The sequence below is a fragment of the Maylandia zebra genome, linkage group LG7 (genome assembly GCF_041146795.1).
Source record: "Maylandia zebra isolate NMK-2024a linkage group LG7, Mzebra_GT3a, whole genome shotgun sequence".
NCBI classification, from domain to species: Eukaryota; Metazoa; Chordata; class Actinopteri; order Cichliformes; family Cichlidae; genus Maylandia; species Maylandia zebra.
In genome coordinates, this window is record NC_135173.1 from 19795879 (window position 1) to 19814733 (window position 18855).

The following is an 18855-nucleotide window of genomic DNA, read 5'->3' on the forward strand; positions in this document are numbered from 1 at the left end:
CACATCTCTGTATAGTGACAGTTCTTATGATTTAAACATGCAAATGTTCAGCATTCAAACTACAGGTGAACAATAGTCAGATGTTTCCCCCATTATGTCGATATCAGCCAGTCAAGTACACACCTACACAGCATATCAACAAACCGTGGAAAAAAAAAACACAGAAAAAAATTAATGAATGATTGCTGGTAATGGTCTCTATATATGTATGGCGTTATTTTTGTGCCACTATTCTGAGCGCATGTAAAAAAAAGGTTTGCAGCTGCAAGTGTTGTATTTTCAGGAAAAATTTATTTTGAGCGAAAAAAAGCTGAATTTGAGTGAACAAAATTCATTCCTGCGTGCAAAAAATGTATTTCGGTGTTTGCTATTATCCATACACAATAGCAGCCCCTCTCACTCAGTTTTTGCATTTGCGCTCGCTCTCAACGTGTTGCTTGCGCTCTCAAATTCAAATTTTATTTGTCACGTACACAGTCATACACAGTACGATATGTAGTGAAATGCTTGGACAACTGCTCGTGACCTAAAGAAAACAAAAAAGGAAAAGGCTATGAATAAGATAGGAAATAAATATGAAAAATTAAAAAGGGTAAATTTAACTAGGAAGGAATAAAATATAAATTAAGGTTAAAAATGAAATAACTGTACAACACAAATTAGAATGAAGGGTAAATTTAACTGGGAAAGAATAAGATAAAATATATAAATTAAAGTTGAAAATAAAATAACTGTACAACAAAATACACAATATAGAACTATATAAGAATGTATGAAGAAATATAAATAAACATAATATTTGTCGTCAGCAAACTTGATGATGGTGGTGGAGCTGGTAGTGGCCACACAGTCATATGTGTACAAAGAGTACAGCAGGGGGCTCAGAACACACCCCTGGGGGGCTCCAGTGCTGAGAGTGGTGGAGGCTGAGACATGTCCGCCCATCCTTACGGCCTGTGGTCTGCCAGTTAGGAAGTTGGAGATCCACTGACACATAGATGAGCTGAGTCCCAGATGCTCCAGCTTGGTGGTGAGTGTGGAGGGAATTATGGTGTTAAATGCAGAGCTGTAGTCTATGAAGAGCATTTTAACATAATTCCCCTTTCTAGTGTCCAAGTGAGTGAGTGATGTGTGGAGGAGATGAGAGATGGCATCGTCTGTGGAACGATTTGGACGGTAAGCGAACTGTAGTGGGTCCAGTGTGTCTGGTAGTGAAGAAATGATGAAGTCTCTGACCAGGCGTTCAAAACACTTCATCACTACTGAGGTGAGGGCTACAGGGCGATAGTCATTGAGAGAAGCAGGGTGGGGTTTCTTGGGGACAGGAACAATGATGGACTCTTTGAAGCATGTGGGGATCACCGACTGAGATAAAGAGATGTTGAATATCTCAGTGAACACAGGAGCTAGCTGGTATGCGCAGTCTCTTAGGATACGACCTGGGATGCCGTCTGGTCCTGCTGCTTTCCTGGTGTTCACTCTTTTGAAGGCTCTCCTTACTTCATGCTCGGAGATGACGAGCACGTTTCCGGTGCTGGCAGTATCTTCCTGTCTGCAGCCGTTAGCGCCGCTAACACTGGCATTGTTGGAGTCCTTAGCTGCAGCCTCGAAGCAAGCATAGAAAGTCTTTAGCTCGTCTGCCAGAGTCACAGCCGCGTTCGTCATACCGGTTGTTGGTGCTTTATAGTCCGTTATTGTCCTTAGTCCCCGCCACAGGCTCCTAGAGTCACTCTGTTGGAGTTGTGACTCTAGTTTCCTCCCGTAGCGCTGCTTCGCCTCTTTCACCGCCCTCCGCACGTTATATGACGCGGCTTTGTACAGGTCCATGTCCCCCGTCGTGAGTCCCGTGTTGTAGGCAGCGGTGCGGGATCTCAGAGCGTCGCGGATGGTTTTATCCACCCACGGCTTCTGGTTGGGAAACATTGTGATAGTCTTTGTCTCCACGGTATCATCCGCTAGTTTCCCGATGAATCCCACAACCGCTTCCGTAAACACGTTGACATCATCATCGGAGCTGTTTCTGAACATGCCCCAGTCTGCGTCATCGAGTGCATCCTGTAACGCGGCCACCGATTGATCCGTCCAGCGCGCGACCTTCCTCTGAACCGGAACTTCCTGTTTCAGCCTTTGTTTTTATTTTTGCGTCACAATAAGCGTCCCGGTGTTGTGTCTGGTGCTGTGTGAGTGCCTCATGCAGCTTGCATAAGGCGGTGACCGTGTACGCTTATTGTGGAATATAAACGGCACTTATAATGACCGATGTAAATTCCCGAGGTAGATAAAAAGGACGACACATGATGGACAGTAGTTCCAGATTTGGTGTGCAGGAGCGTGTGAGAGGAACAACGTTCGCACTGTTGCACCAGTTGTTGTTCACCATTAAACACACGCCGCCTCCCCTTGACTTCCCCGAGTCCCGTGTCCTGTCCATGCGGTGAACCGAGAAGAACTCGGCCGGCTGGATGGCGTGGTCCGGCACCGCGGGGTTCAGCCATGTCTCGGTGAAGCAGAGGAGATTGCAGTCCCGAATGTCTCTCTGGAACTTTACCCTGGCCCTGAGGTCGTCAAGCTTATTCTCCAGTGACTGGACGTTGGCGAGCAGGATGCTAGGCAGAGGTGTGCAGTGTGCACGAGCTCTCAGCCTGTTCGTGACGCCGGCTCGCTTCCCTCTAGGCCGCCGCTTCCCTTTGTTCTCCCTCAAGATCTCACTCGGCCAGCTCGGATCCGGAGTTAAAAACTTCGAATTGTGAGTACATTGTATACCAATAGAAACAAGAGTGTCACTGTCATACCTAATGTACCCAATGGTGATGATTTTGCCGATTTAGAAACGCTGAAAACTAACTTAAAAAACAAAGACAAAGAAAAAGTGGTCGGAGCAGTCGTGACGGCAGCCGACCTCACCGGCGCCATCTTAACGCTCTCAACATTTCTGCCCGTGCGCGCTCAACTGTTTCTCTACACAGTTATATTTGTGCCACAAAACCAGCTAATCACTGTTCTGGTCTCCAATCAGCTCGAAATGACGAAATGCAATATCCCAGAATCCATTTCGTCCAAAACTCAAACGAGGCAGTGGCGGAGGAACACAGAGTGGCGGAGTTTGAAATATTACTCTTTCTGGGTCACAAAATAAACTTTTAAGGTATTTTCATGCGAGAATGGTGCTGTGTAAACTTCAAATATCTGCTCGATTCATCAACACATCACATATTTGCATAAGTGCTCTAACGTTTTCTGAGATGCCTGTTAGCCTCCGAGCACTCTCTCCTGTACAGTACAAAATCGCTACATCGATCGCCAGCAGTGTGACTCTGAAGTGCTGTACTGTATGTTTGTACGTTTTTTCCCCAACAAACGCAACAATGTCGACGAAACGTTTTGCACCGTCAAAGGCACCTGTGGTAGGACCAAAAAGGCAGAGGAAGATAACTATTGCACAAAAAATTGGACTTATGATTCATTGATTCATTAATGTTGAATTCTCTGGCAGATGCTCTATTCTCATGTTCTGTACCTGAAAACAAGGTTTGATCTTTGGTTTCATTCTATAATACTGGACTTATTTTTCTACAAAGGTTTGAACTTTGAGAGTGTTTAAACAAGAGAGAAAGTGTGAAAATGTTCGTGCGAGTCTAAGAAAAGTGTGTAGGGGGTTTTGTACAGCCTTAAAACATCTAAAATAATTGTAAAAAATAAAGTTGGTTACTTTGCGGATTTCACCTATCGCTGGTTATTTTCAGAATATAACACCTCCGATAAACAAGGGACCACTGTATACAAATACTGAGAAATATAAAATTTGAATACTTTCTCTCTTTTGCTCTGTTGCGCAGGGGAAAAAATATCGACAAGACGGTGAACATCATCTACAGATATATTCGGAGGAGACTGTGCATTGGTGGCATTTATGAAAGAACCATAACATCTATTACAATAATAATAACATTAGATGAAAGAGGACAACAATGGCTAAGTTTTTCTAAGTTGAACGGTATTGAAGGAGATAGCGACCAAAAAATATACGGAAGATGAAAAGTAGAAGAACAATACTGTGGATGCTTAATCAGCATCCACACTAATTATTGAAGGTCTGTGTAAAGATGTCATCTGATCCATAGATGGAGACATATCACACACGATTCTGGGAGCCTGTTCAGTCTGTTTTTCCTGCTCTTATCTTACAAGAAGGATGCAAGGGAGAAAAAACGGAAGTACAAGGGTCAGAGAGGTGATCTAATTAATGCAATTGAAATATTAGAACACCGTAAATGCTGAGTTTAAGTAAGGATACAATTTTATGATGTCATTTAGCTACATAGCTACAATCTATAACATGTAAAAATAATGTAAATTTAATGGAATCAGGTTAAAAGAAATGTGCTTGGTTGATATACATTCAGTTTACACCAAACATGTTGTCATTGATGATTATTACTTTGAATAAATAAACCGTTGACTTTATATGTTTCAGGTGAAGTTTACTCAAGATTTTTGTATAATGAAGAAACTTTTTTGTGTGGTGTCATTAAAAATGGCCCAGTTGCTCATTCATAATGCTGTAAAATAAGTCTTTTGTTTTATAACCAAGTATTCCTTAAGAAAACAGGCGTCACTGCAGGACTATTGCTGTGATTCAAAATAGAAGTAAGGTGACTGGAGTAAGAAAGAGGAAGAGAGGATAAGTTATGAAACCATAAACAGTTTTGTTATGTTTGTTTTACTCTTTATGGGGAAGTTGAGAAGTCTTATTCGAAAGTAGCAACTCTCTGTATGACTGTAAACGATAGCTATCTCTGAAAAGCTTTGACATTTATTTTCTTGATTTGTTGATAATTACAAAATAAAAAAATGTTCACAAAAACAAGTGCGGTGTGACAAAGAATTGTGTGTTTATTGGAAGTGCCAGGATATTCCTGAACAAATTTCCTTAGAGAGTGCTCAGGCGTTTCTTTATCATTTTTCCGTAATCATGGATTGCAAGTAAAACAGCTTCCAGGATAACAGGCTAAGGGAAAGGGCAGCACAGGGAACAAAACACACTTTGGGTGTGATTTCAGTGCCACTTCCTTTGCTAAAAACAGAGGTCTTGCAAATAGCCTACTATGCACCATCAAGCACTGAGAACTTGTTTGAGTTGTGTTCATAATCATGATGTGACTCCCCTGGACAGTGGGCTCAGTACACTCTCAGGATCCCAGCTGTAGGCTTGATAGAGGACTCAGCAACACAATAAGGTGGCATAAATGCCAAACAGATGTTGCTAGCCTCCACCTTCCACCCTATTACCCCCACAGCTATTGAAGGACAAGCTAGGCTTTTTAGATCTCTCTTGCATTTCAAAGGGGAGGTCAGGGTTTAGGCTCAGAGATCAGCAAGATAGTTGTTTTGCTGAAGTAATGCTGTTTGAAATTTTGTGAAGGCACACCCAGGCCTGATTACTGTCAGACCTGTTCAATCAAAAAAAAATACTTAAATAGAACCTGTGTGACAAACTGAAGTAGGCTTAAAGATCTCAAATAGCTGCACGAGCAAAAGAAACAGCTGACAAACAAATTCAATTCAGTTTTATTTATATAGCGCCAAATCACAACAACAGTCGCCTTAAGGCGCTTTATATTGTAAAGTAGACCCTACAATAATACATAAAGAGAAAACCCAACAATCAAATGACCCCCTATGAGCAAGCACTCTGGCGACAGTGGGAAGGAAAAACTCCCTTTTAACAGGAAGAAACCTCTGGCAAAACCAGGCTCAGGGAGGGATGGTCATCTGCTGCGACCGGTTGGGGTGAGAGAAGGAAGACAGGATAGAAGACATGCTGTGAAAGAGAGACAGGGATTAATAACAAGTATGATTCAATGCAGAGAGGTCTATTAACACATAGTGAGTGAGAAAGGTCATGCATCATGGGAGTCCCCCAGCATAACTAAGGGAGGATTCAGGGTCACCTGATCCAGCCCTAATTATATGCTTTAGCAAAAAGGAAAATTTTAAGCCTGATCTTAAAAGTACAGATACTGTCTCCCGAATCCAAACTGGAAGCTGGTTCCATAGAAGAGGGGCCTGAAAACTGAAGGCTCTCCCTCCCATTCTACTTTGAAATACTTTTAAATAAGAACAACAAGTAAGCCTGCAGTGCAAGAGCGAAGTGCTATAATGGGGTGATATGGCACTACAAGGTCATTAAGATAAGATGGGGAATGATTATTTAAGACCTTGTATGTGAGGAGCAGGATTTTGAATTTAATTCTGGATTTAACAGGAATCCAATGAAGGGAAGCCAATACAGGAGTACAGCCAATACAAACAAAGTAATTGACATCTATCAGCCTGGGTTACAGAGCCATGTATAAGGCTTTGGAACTCTAGTGAATCACAGTGAGAGCCATTATCCACTAACAAAGAAAACTTGGCCCAGTGGTGAACCTTAAAAGGAGTGGCCAGCCTACCAAAATTACTCCAACTCATCGGAGAGGTCACAAATGAACCCGGAACAACATCTAAAGAACATCTAAAGAAATCCCATGGGAGGGTTTTGAGGAGAAAAGAACTTTTTGGAAGGTTTGAGTCTGGTGTAAAACTAATACAGCATTTCATAAAAAGAACATCATACCAACAATCAAACATGATGGTGGTAGTGTGATGGTCTGGGGCTGCTTTGCTGCACCGGGACCAAGACGATTTGCTGTAATTGATGGAACTATGAATTCTGCTGTCTACCAGGAAATAATGAAATATTATATCGAGCCATCAGTTCGTGCAGCAGGACAATGACCTGAAATACACTGGCAAGTCCACCTCTGAATGGTTAGAGTGGCCCTGTCAAAGTCCAGACTTAAATCTGGCTGAGATCCTTTGGCCTTTTGACCTTGAACAGACTATTCATGCTCGGAAACCCCCCGGGGTTACTGAATTAAAACAACTCTGCAAAGAAGAGTGGACCAATGAGCCAGTGTTATGAAAGACTCCTTATCTTCTGGTTATCACAAACACTTGATTGCAGTTTGTTCCAAGAGTGGCACAACCAGTTACAAGGTTTGGATAACTTTTCCCCCCTCTAAATAAAATAAACGCTCGAAAAACTACATTTTGCATTTACTCTGGTTATTTTTGTGTCATTAATTATTTTTTGATGGAATCTGTAAGTGAGACAAATAAGCAAAAAAAAGAAAAAAAAACTCAGAAGGGGGCAAATACTTTTTAACAGCAGTGTATGTGTGTTATTAGTTATCTATGGTGGAAAAAACTACCACAGAGTACACACTCTGAAACATGAATCACCCAGAGTCAACACATGACTGTTGTACAACTTTACATTAAATATGTTTTCATATTTTGGCGCTTTGACATTCTTGTATACAGAAACGGTCACACCAATAAAGCATATTTCAACTTTAATGGACCCATTAAGCAAAAAAAAAAAAAAAAAGTAACTAATGCTTGATTAAAGTATACAACACCTGCAGGCGCTCACAGAGCAGTGCTGCTGTTAGGTAACATTTTTCAATCTAAGATGTGACATGTCTTAGGCCTCTTTAACATCTATTTCACTGCATGTTCATGTGTGATTTTTGACAGGTTTGGAAGAATTTATGTCTTTAAGCTTCCAATAATGCACTTACTAAAGAGAGAGTGTGTGTGGGTTTGAACAAGTTAATATTCAATGGCCCTGGTCATCAGTATGCCTGTCTGGTCTTGTTTTCTGCTTTCTCCACAGGATCATTGAGTTACCCTGCTGCCTTGGGCTTAAGATGAGGAGCTGAATTCCTCAGTCTGTATTTCCTAACACGGATAGGTCAGTAATCAGCTCAAACCATTTTTCTCTTTGAAATCTCTGAAATCTTACCACACAGACACACACACTGAGCATTTGGAGCACTTAACTACCTGTGGTTGTTGTTGCCACTGATTTTTGGTCACATGTGAAGTCTTTGAGAAGATAAAACTGATTAATTGGCTCCCGGAGTTGGATTTTTATTTATGTATTCACTTGCGCTCAGCTTTGGCCCTTCCTGCGCCATTCTTTCAGTTTTTTCCCCCCTCCACTCGGTTTCCCTAGCAACCAGGGCTCCAATCACCCGGCCAGCTGCAGATTAGTTCAGCAGTGGGGGGTTTAGGTGGGTGGGAGGAGTTGTGGTGGGGGGGGAGGGGGGTGATGATGGAAAATGAAGAAGGAGGAGAGAGAGCGAGAGGAGGAAGGAAGAAGGGGAGGGGGTGGCTCGAGGGAAGGAGGGGTGGGAAAAGTTTGAGAAGGGGCGAGAGAGAGAGAGCGAGTCAGTGTCACTGAGAGATAGGGAGTCTCTGAGTGTGCGTTTACGGCATAAGGAGCCGTAAAGGTTTTAGTTCGCAGGCAGAAGACTGAAGAACAGAGGAGGAGGAGGCATATCCCCAACTTTGTGACTTTTTCAGAGTATTTTTTGTACCCTGCACCCAGTGTCTTTTTTCTGTGTGTATACGTGGGAGGTACTGACAAGGGCAATGCAAAGTGAGAGAAGTGAGAGGCAGGGGTAAGGCTGCTCAAACTTCAGGAAGAGAGAGAGAGGAAGAAAGGCAAAATACTCTGATGCAAAGGAAGCATGCAAGTGGATGCTGTCTTCTGCGGGGTCAGGATTCGCAAAATGAGAAACTGCCCCAGGAGCACTTCACCAGGGCTCACCCAGCTCAGAAAGGTAAGATTTCATTTCTCACATGTTTCTATAAATTATTGTTTTTACTGAACTAAGTGAAAACTTTTTTCCTGGGAAGCTACTGCTACTTTTGGTTTTTTGTTTTTTTTTTAAATTAGTATTGGCAAAGGATTTAAAGCAATCTTTGTGCGTTTACAAGTCGTCCTCACATATAATGCTTGTTTGTATAAAGAAAGCGCGTCCATGTTTCTTCAATGCAATATGTACGACAGAAGTTAGGGTATGGTTTCCTCTGAATTTTTATGAGTCACCGGTTATCCCGGACTGCTTTGGCTGCAGTTAAAGTATCCTGAGTGTTGCTCAAATAGTCAGTCAAAAAAACATCTGAATCAAGTCCACGGATCTCAGCTCTCTGGACCTCTGTGAGCTGTTTGTGCACATGCGTGCTCAACGGTTGTCAGCTCTCAGCGTTTATTAAATGAAAACAGCGTGTGGGTAGATGGTCTGGTGACAATTTGGATAATGGTCAAAGTGTGTGCTGCATTCCAAACTTGGCTTGTTAAGGGAGAGAGAGAGAGACAGAAAAGAGGGGATAAGTGAGATGAGCATTCTTCGTGGTGAACAAAGGCACCTCTTCATGCATTGCTTGTGTTGTTGTGAGGGGGCAAGCTTGGGTGGAAACCTCAGGTAGTTCCAGAAAAATGTCAGCTTACCAATATCGGGAAATGATCTGTATGCACGAGTATGCATTAGTGAGAGTTTGGAGCTGGGATAAAATGTCATTACACTTGAGAGCCTGCAGTTCATATGTTATAATATACTGTATGTGCTGTAGTCATTAAACAGAGGTCCACAACAGTACTTTTCTTCTTTTCAGTTTTTCCTGTTTAGCAACCTTTTATCTTTGGACTCTGGTTCACAGGACAGTGTGGATTATGTAGATATCCACATCAATAGCTGTTAAGTATCTCTTTAAATATATAGACAAGTTGCACAGTAACCATGGAGAAACAGAAAGCAACCAGAAGGAGTCTTTTTTTAAAAAAAGAATGAATGAAAATATAGTGCATCACAATGTTGGCTATGCTGCAAAGTGAATATGTGGCATGGCTGTAAAAAGAGTATTTAATACTACAAAATCACCACCTACATATAAAGAGGTCACCGTTGTGAATTATTGTTAAACTATAACTTACTGTAATATGTTGATATGTCCCAGGAGATAATAAAAAAAAGCACCATGATGTTAAATTCACTGTAAACAAACACAGTCTTGTTTATCTTCTTTCTCAGCAAAATTCTTGAATGCATTTCCTACCTCTTAAAACAACATTACAAAATTTTATTTGTTTGGAAATATTCCGAAACTTGCTGGAGAAACTTCATCTTTCCATCATTGTTGTACTGATGATATGTGGTATTGCCAAGAAAGCGGAACGCCAGCCGTAACATCTCCTCTCCGTTTCCTTCAGCAAATATGGTTGCTTTTTGTGTTGAAAGCCAGTTGAAGTAGAAATGCCCATATAAGGCGGTTATATTTGTCTGTCCTTTGCACCTATGTAGTCTAAAGATGCAGCTACCAACCATACGTGGTAGCATTAGCTCATAACTTTGCGCTCCACCTTGTTATCCAAACGTGAATACTTCTGTCTCATAAAAACAACGCATTCTATGGCGTGCACACGCAGGATGAAAAACACTGCTCTACTATGCCACTAGTGGTCAAAGAGACAATAATAAGTTTGATACAGTACTTTCTGTTTCAAAGCAGATTGTAAAACTGAAGGATCGTCTGCCATGTCCTGTAAGCAAAGGATGGCTATCAGTCAGCCAATATAATCCATCCCAGTGGATTCCTCAAGTCTCCTCGAGTATTTCAGTCTGTTGGGTGATCATTAAACCCAAGAACAAAATCCTTGGAACATGCAGCACTGGAATATTTATATTTCTGACTGAGGCGCAGCCAAACTTTTTTTTTTCTGTACTTTAGGTTCACTTAAATGGGTAAGGCTGGGACGTTTATTGAATTGAGAATGGCTGACTCCCCCAGCGTTGCAGAGAGAAGGTTTATAGAGCTGGAGATAAAGACACAGGGACCATCTGTCTGCTAGTCAGCAAACTTATAATAAGTGAGCTGCAGTCTTTTCCTGTAAACACATTGTGTCTGTCTCTGTGTTTGTGTCTGGTAGTAGTGTTACTATCATACACAAACTGGCCTGGCAGATTGGATTTTTGCATTCTGAGTTAAGGTCGGAGGCTAATTGCCTTCATGGCTGCGGTGTAAGACAATATGCACTGTAGAGGAAAAGTCAGCACTTGTGACTTTGCATTCATCACACAGGATTTCTACCCTCCCTATTTTTCAGTCATGCCCCTCCTCTGTTACTCATTTTTGCTCTCAGCCATTTGCTCCACTTTTCCCTGTTTGACTTTTCACACCAAAATCCTGACACACTCATATCCATGTTATTTTCACTCAGCGTCCATCTATGTGTTCCCTCATGATAAACACACTTAGACACATCAACACATGCAAAGCACAAGGGCTTAAATCTACTCAGAGAATGTTTCATCAGCATGTATTCATTGTGTGTGTGTGTTTGGGGGGGGGGGTCCTGAATTCTGAAACACCAGATGTTTAGTATTGTGACAAATTGGTCATCTTTCATGAGTGCACTGGCTTGTTTTTTTTTACTTGGATGCATACTGAAGTGGAGAAATCAGTCTTGATTCATTGGAATGACTCACTAGAGTACAAGTACATCCAGGAAAGCAGCGTTTTAGCTCCGTGCTGACGCAAAGGTCTCTATTTTGCAAGAAAGTTAACTGTTACGGACCTGTTTTTACGCGGACCCACACTTTTCATGGATTTGTTTTGCAAATGTATCAGACAGCTGTGCACACATGAAGCCCGTGCACATATCTGTGTACTGCAGTTTCACTGTATTGTGTGCATATTTTAGCAGTGTTTCTCTGTGTGTGTGTGTGTGTGTCCGTGACATCTGTCTCCTCTATTGTTTTCAACTCCAAAAAGTGACAGCAGGCCTTTAGGAGGTTACGGCCCATCCACCCCTCCTCTTATAGGCGCTCTGCTCTTGACAGCTGCTCCGCAGGGTGGCGTGCAACTTAAAGACCCCCCCAGGCCAATCTCCTACAGCCGCCGTTGTTACCACAGTGACATACCCTGAAAGAACAAGCGATGGTCAAAGAATTCCTCTGGTTTCCAAGTTGTGGTGGCAGTGGGCATTTATCTGTGATGTTGTTAGATGGCCATGGGTTTAATCATAGTTAAAAAAAAACAACCTTTGATACCTCCTCTCTCTCTCTCTCTCTCTCTCTCTCTCTCTCTCACACACACACACACACACACACACACACACACGGATGCAAGAATAATTCGTACCATCTTAGAGACCTGGAATCCTGTTTCAACTCACATAAATGCATATATTTATATTTATAATGCATACCATCACACTGGATACTGGAGTCATTTATCCAGTTGGCAGCTGGCCATATAGCTTTCAAGTTCACCCGTAACCTTGACACAAACACACACAAATACACACAGAGAAATCTGGGTGCCCCCAGCCTCTCGCATGCAAGCTGTCGCTCTGTCTGGCATCTTCTCTCTCTTTCAATGTCTGACTTATATTAAAAAGAGCTCTGACCACAGCCAGAGGGAAAATGGTTGCTGTGACACTAATTGGAACGTTTAACAGGACATGGCATGCCGAATTTCTGTCCTGCTGCGCTGTTTACATAGACAGCGGTGCAGAATGTGAATCTCTAGCAGAGAGATGGGCATAGACAGAGGCAGCTGCAGCTGGATGGCAGGTTGTTAGATGTGGCCTTGGAAAATCATCACGGGAAAACCAGTGCTGACAACCACCATCCAAACCAAAGTGCCAGCCCCGTGTGGCTTTGTAGCCTGTGCCCGTTGGCGGCGTGTGGCATAAACCCGAACACACACATGCACGCACATGCGCACACACGTGCAGAAAAACAGGCGCAGACAGATTCAAACAAAGACATGGAAATACAGGCGAGAACGTTTACAGCCTCACTGGTACAAAACCTTTCCATGCACATCTACAAACACTGTGTTTAAGAAGAAACATGCATTTACTCTTTGCTTAACATCCCCAACTTGGTGGGAGTAAAAAACATACTTGTAGGTGGAGAAGGCTGCAGTCTGGAAAGGAATGTGTCCATCTGGGTTCAAAGTGTAATTATAATGTGGCTGTACACCTCATTGATTTGGGCTCAGGTTGCCTTGTTATGATGGGCATTCCAAGCAAAGTGGGAAAAGGTTAGTGCACAGTTTGAATCTCTTCTCTTTTCTAAATTTACAGGTTGTTTACCTGTGAATTTAGTGATCTACTCTAAAATGACAATTAAAACAATACTGGAGATTTCATCAAAGTGTAACAACATAATGAGTAGATGCCCCAGACAATCTGCAGACACAGAGCAGCTTTGATCATACCAAATCACATCTAAGCACTGTCTTGTTAGATGGAGAGAAAGTAGTAGTTGTCTCTTTGTCTGTCTCCAGCTTAATTATGGTTTTCATAATGTAATTTCTGTATTTTATTGCAATACAGTTCAAAGCTTTATTGGCTGGTTTGCAGTTCTAGTTTAGCAATATTTAACTAAAAAAACAGAATACATTTTTGCACAAGTTTCTTCTTTGTAAGTTTTTCAGTGACTCTGGTATCATACAGAAATTATAAATCAGTTAGATGAACTGACAAAATGAAACACCTTTCTTCTTGAAGACACGAAAGCGGAAATGCACGTCTTTACATCAGTTTACTTTGGCTTGCTCCGCTGGTGCTAAACTCTCTTCATCCACCGGCGCGCTCGGCCCAGGCTCGCAGTTGTCGGTCAAGGGGTGTGTGGAGGTCAAAAACGTCAGCTCTGACTCTGGAGTTTGCACTCCAGAAGAGCACTTTCCCAAGCTCTCGCCTTTTTCAGCTCCCCCAGGGATTGGCGGCGAATTACAAAAATCTGTTTCTGTGCAGGCATGCAGAGGAGCAGGGGATGGGATGGGGGGGTGGGATCTCTGGTGGGAATTCTCAAGTGAAACCCTTAAAATATGAAACCGTGAAAAAAACAGGAAGGAGAAAGAACGAGAGAGAGAGAGAGGATTTTTTGACATTGGAGCTCAACTCAGAGACTGTGGCTTTGAGGAGAAATTTGATCAGGGGCCCAGAGGATAATGTTAGTGTGCTCAAGAAGCCAGGTTATTGTTGAAAGGATGTGTAAGTCCACTCACTGCAGCACATTCGCGCAGGCTGAAGCTTTCTCCGAGAGGAAAGGTTTTACCATTAGGCTCAAGAAACCCACATTGTGTGTCAGCACAGTATAATATCAGATAGCCATAAATGCTGCTTACTGTTGGATGTGTTTTCCCCACATGAATTATGGCGTATAAAGTGACGCTTCCTCGCATGTCTGTAAAATCCTGGCCCCTTGGGTGCTGTTGATAGCAGAGCCAGGTCTCAGGTGTCATGCCCTGGGATTGTTTCCATCTCTTCGAGGGCTTGGTAAAACATAGACATCTATGGTTGTGTGACAGCAGTAAGTGTGCGTAAGAGGCGCCTCTATCGCTATGCTACTTGCGGGTGTTAAGAAATCATCCGCTGAAATTCATCACATCAAATAGAAAGTCTCATTGCCTTTTGTTTGGCAAGATTTCCTGTCAAAGACCATACTTACTATGTAAGTGATAATTTATATGAGCTGCAACTACAGGTGCTCCTAGACCGAGACCTTGTTTCTTAGCATAGGGCAATCCCATTGTATTTGTGGGATAGGAGCTGAATGTTTTACATTTTAATTTCTAACCTCTGCACATCTGGTGAGTCACTGAGTAGTTTGTGACTATCAGATTGTCTTTTTCTGACACTCCTTCCTTGAGTTTGGTGTTGAAAATGTGTTCTGTCTTTTGTCCTGTCTCTATCCCCTCAGCACCAGCTGGTTGTGGCAGATGGCTGCTTCTCCCTGAGCCTGGTCCTGTCTGAGGTTACTTCCTGTTAAAAGGGAGTTTTTCCTTCCCACTGTTGCTAAGTGCTTGCTTATAGGGGGTCATTTGATTGCTGGGGTTTTCTTTCTAGTGTTGTAGGGCCGTTACATTACAAAGTGAAGTGGCTCGAGGCAATTGCTTTGTGATTTGGTGCTATATAAACAAAACAGAATTGAATTGAACTGAAAAATGTCATTCTAGTTATGCAGAAAATCCCAAAAGCACTTTTTGAGCACTTTGAGATTTAAACTACATTCTTCCAGGTTTGCTCAAACTAAAGTGGTGTATTAGCTGTAAAGGTACCCTATTTTGGACTTAACAGGGACAATGTTATGGGGGTAATGTAGGCCAAACTGAAAGCTGAAAATTGGCCTTGGAATGAGTTGGCAAGGTCTTTGGTCTTTGGAGCCAGAAGGGTAATTGGGAGCAGACTGGGGATGAGTCAGAGCTGTGCTGATGGGAGCTTTGTGTCAGTGGACAGGAGGGGCTGACAAGTCCATGGGAGGGATTTGGCGAACAGATGCTCCACCTCTGCAAGGAGAAGAAATACGACACGCTTTCCCAGATGGGGGGATAGAAAGAAAAAGAGATTTGTTTGCTATGCCTACAAGTCAGGCTCATCATCCTTCACTTCTATTTTTTCTTCTCATTTTGTTCACGAAGCTTTTCTTCACTGATGGAGATAGTTAATGCCTCTTAGTAGCCTCTGAGCTTGTGTTGTTGATTAGTAAAATCCATTGTTAAGATGGAGGAAATACTTCATTTTGCAATTTTCCACCGGGTCAGTTGAGTTTTTAAAAAGAAAGACTCAGAGGATCAATCTGATTTTCAGCATTTATCTTGCAAACAGTGTTTAAACGTTCTCCCAAACATAATCACAATATCACATTTAAGTCTTTAGTGTACGACTGACCTGCTAACCACATGAAAAATGGAAGCCACAAATTCTAATGGAGTTAAAAGCCTGAGATGAATCATTTATAAACTCTTGACAAGTGGAGATCAAGTGCGAAGGACTTTTGGGGAGGATTTTGCTGAGCTTGTGTGGAGTTTTCCTTCTGCTTGTTGCCATTTTGACCTTGTGGTAGCCAAAGTTGTCCCATTTATCAAAAGCAAACCCAAGTTCTTACTGTATGGGGTGAATTTGTAAGCAGAAACACTTTGTGCGGAAAAGCCCAATGACTTCATTTCAGGAGGTTGCTCTTACTTAAGCTTCCGGCGAACTGAATCACATTTCCTATTCATATGAGTGCACAAAGACAAACAAATAAATAAGTACTCACTTGATGTGTGAAAAAGCCTCACAAATGGTGTCGCATTCTGTTGCATGGCTGTGCCTTCACGCCCTAATTGCGCCTGCAGTGGCTTTCTTTGTCACCCCAGTCATAATTAAGATTTGTTTACATTTTCTGAGGTAATATTTTGGTCCATGATCCCAGCTCCCAGTGGGATAGACTCTAGACACCAGTCATCGGGAGTCTCTTGTTAAAAATGACAACCACAATAACAAGAAATGCTATACAGTGGGGCAAAAAAGTATTTAGTCAGCCACCGATTGTGCAAGTTCCCCCACTTAAAATGATGACAGAGGTCAGTAATTTGCACCAGAGGTACACTTCAACTGTGAGAGACAGAATGTGAAAAAAAAATCCATGAATCCACATGGTAGGATTTGTAAAGAATTTATTCGTAAATTAGGGTGGAAAATAAGTATTTGGTCACCTCAAACATGGAAAATCTCTGGCTCTCACAGACCTGTAACGTCTTCTGTAAGACGCTTTTCTGTCCCCCACTCGTTACCTGTATGAATGGCACCTGTTTGAACTCATCATCTGTATAAAAGACACCTGTCCACAGCCTCAAACAGTCAGACTCCAAACTCCGCCATGGCCAAGACCAAAGAGCTTTCGAAGGACACCAGGAAAAGTATTGTAGACCTGCACCAGACTGGGAAGAGTGAATCTACAACAGGCAAGCAGCTTGGTGTGAAAAAATCAACTTCGGGAGCAATCATCAGAAAATGGAAGACATACAAGACCACTGATAATCTCCCACGATCTGGGGCTCCACGCAAGATCTCATCCCGTGGGGTCAAAATGATCATGAGAACGGTGAGCAAAGATCCCAGAACCACACGGGGGGACCTGGTGAATGACCTGCAGAGAGCTGGGACCAAAGTAACAAAGGTCACCATCAGTAACACACTACAACGGCAGGGAATCAAATCCCGCAGTGCCAGACGTGTTCCGCTGCTGAAGCCAGTGCATGTCCAGGCCCGTCTGAAGTTTGCCAGAGAGCACATGGATGATACAGCAGAGGATTGGGAGAATGTCCTGTGGTCAGATGAAACCAAAGTAGAACTTTTTGGTATAAACTCAACTCGTCGTGTTTGGAGGAAGAAGAATACTGAGTTGCATCCCAAGAACACCATACCTACTGTGAAGCATGGGGGTGGAAACATCATGCTATGGGGCTGTTTTTCTGCCAAGGGGACAGGACGACTGATCCGTGTTAAGGACAGAATGAATGGGGCCATGTATCGTGAGATTTTGAGCCAAAACCTCCTTCCATCAGTGAGAACTTTGAAGATGAAACGAGGCTGGGTCTTCCAACATGACAATGATCCAAAACACACCGCCCGGGCAACAAAGGAGTGGCTCCGTAAGAAGCATTTGAAAGTCCTGGAGTGGCCTAGCCAGTCTCCAGACCTCAACCCCATAGAAAATCTGTGGCGGGAGTTGAAAGTCCGTGTTGCTCGGCGACAGCCCCAAAACATCACTGCTCTCGAGAAGATCTGCATGGAGGAATGGGCCAAAATACCAGCTACTGTGTGTGCAAACCTGGTAAAGACCTATAGTAAACGTTTGAGCTCTGTTATTGCCAACAAAGGTTATGTTTCAAAGTATTGAGTTGTATTTTTGTTATTGACCAAATACTTATTTTCCACCCTGATTTACGAATAAATTCTTTACAAATCCTACCATGTGGATTCATGGATTTTTTTTTTCACATTCTGTCTCTCACAGTTGAAGTGTACCTCTGGTGCAAATTACTGACCTCTGTCATCATTTTAAGTGGGGGAACTTGCACAATCGGTGGCTGACTAAATACTTTTTTGCCCCACTGTATATGCGACATTAGAAATATAACAATGGATACAATGGTATATTTAGAATGGACTGATAAGCAAAAACACACACACAGGGAGAAATTAATTGTTTATGGTATCCCCCCACAGTTCCTGTCTGCTTTTGAGGCTAACCCAGTTTCAATGCTGTCTCACGTCCATCCTCCTCTTACAATGGAGGGAGAGGGCCAAGGGGACACACCACAGCGGGGCAGAGGGATTATCAATGGGTTTGGACAGCACGTTGCACAATGTGTGTGCATATGTGTGTTTGTCGGTGAGTGGGCACTTTCCAGGCTTGTAAAAGTGTTTCTGTGCGTGGCCAAATATTGTACACGGGCACTCATAGTCAGAGTCTTTCTGTTTGGATTTTCTCCAAGGCCTTGCTATGGAATCAGCTTGGAAAAGCAGCAGGGGCCCTGAACAGGACACAAAGAGAGAAGCAGAGAGAGGGAGACTGCAGAGTTGTGATAAAATTCCATTTTTTATTTGCCAGACCATCTCCTCCTCTTCCTCTCTGTACATTTTTTCCTTTACCATCAAACCGTTCTGCCCTACTTCTTTAAGAATCAGGCACAACCTTTCCAAGCCCTGCAAGGGCTCAAGGCAGCGTGCCAGTTGGGATTCCTAACATATGCCTCACAATAAATTGGCTCTACATTATTTCTGCTTTCTGTATGGAAGAGAGTGGGCAAAGTATTAAACCCCGCCCCCTTTTTCCTTTGCTTCTTCCTCTGCATCATACTTTGCTCCCCGCAACTTTAAGACTAAGTAGGAATGAAAGAGCGGTAATGAAAGAGAGAAATAAAAGAGTGAAGGACGGTTAGGAAAAAAACCACCAAGTTTGCCATTCCAGAAGAACCTGGCTAAATGTGCAGTGGAGTGTTAAATTGATCACAGGCACGGCTTTGGCACGTCGTATACTGAACCACATCATGTAAGGGATACGGTCTCCAGCTCTGCCTTGGTTGCAGAAAGAATCAGAAGAACATGAATGATCGTCTCTTCTTTACTTGCTATAACTCACATTTTGGGCAATAATTTTTTTAGTGTTATGTAAAGGCTAA

General features: G+C 42.6%; 1 protein-coding gene across 1 annotated transcript in view; it reads left to right on the forward strand.

Annotated features, from left to right (window-relative positions):
* The first annotated feature begins 8250 nt into the window (after positions 1-8250).
* si:dkey-82f1.1 (DENN domain-containing protein 2A) overlaps positions 8251-18855 on the forward strand; it is a 34078-nt gene continuing 23473 nt past the window's right edge. Inside the window, exon 1 of the mRNA XM_004563816.3 lies at positions 8251-8672. The gene's annotated coding sequence lies outside the window, so the exon portion shown is untranslated. The remainder of the gene's footprint in view (positions 8673-18855) is intronic.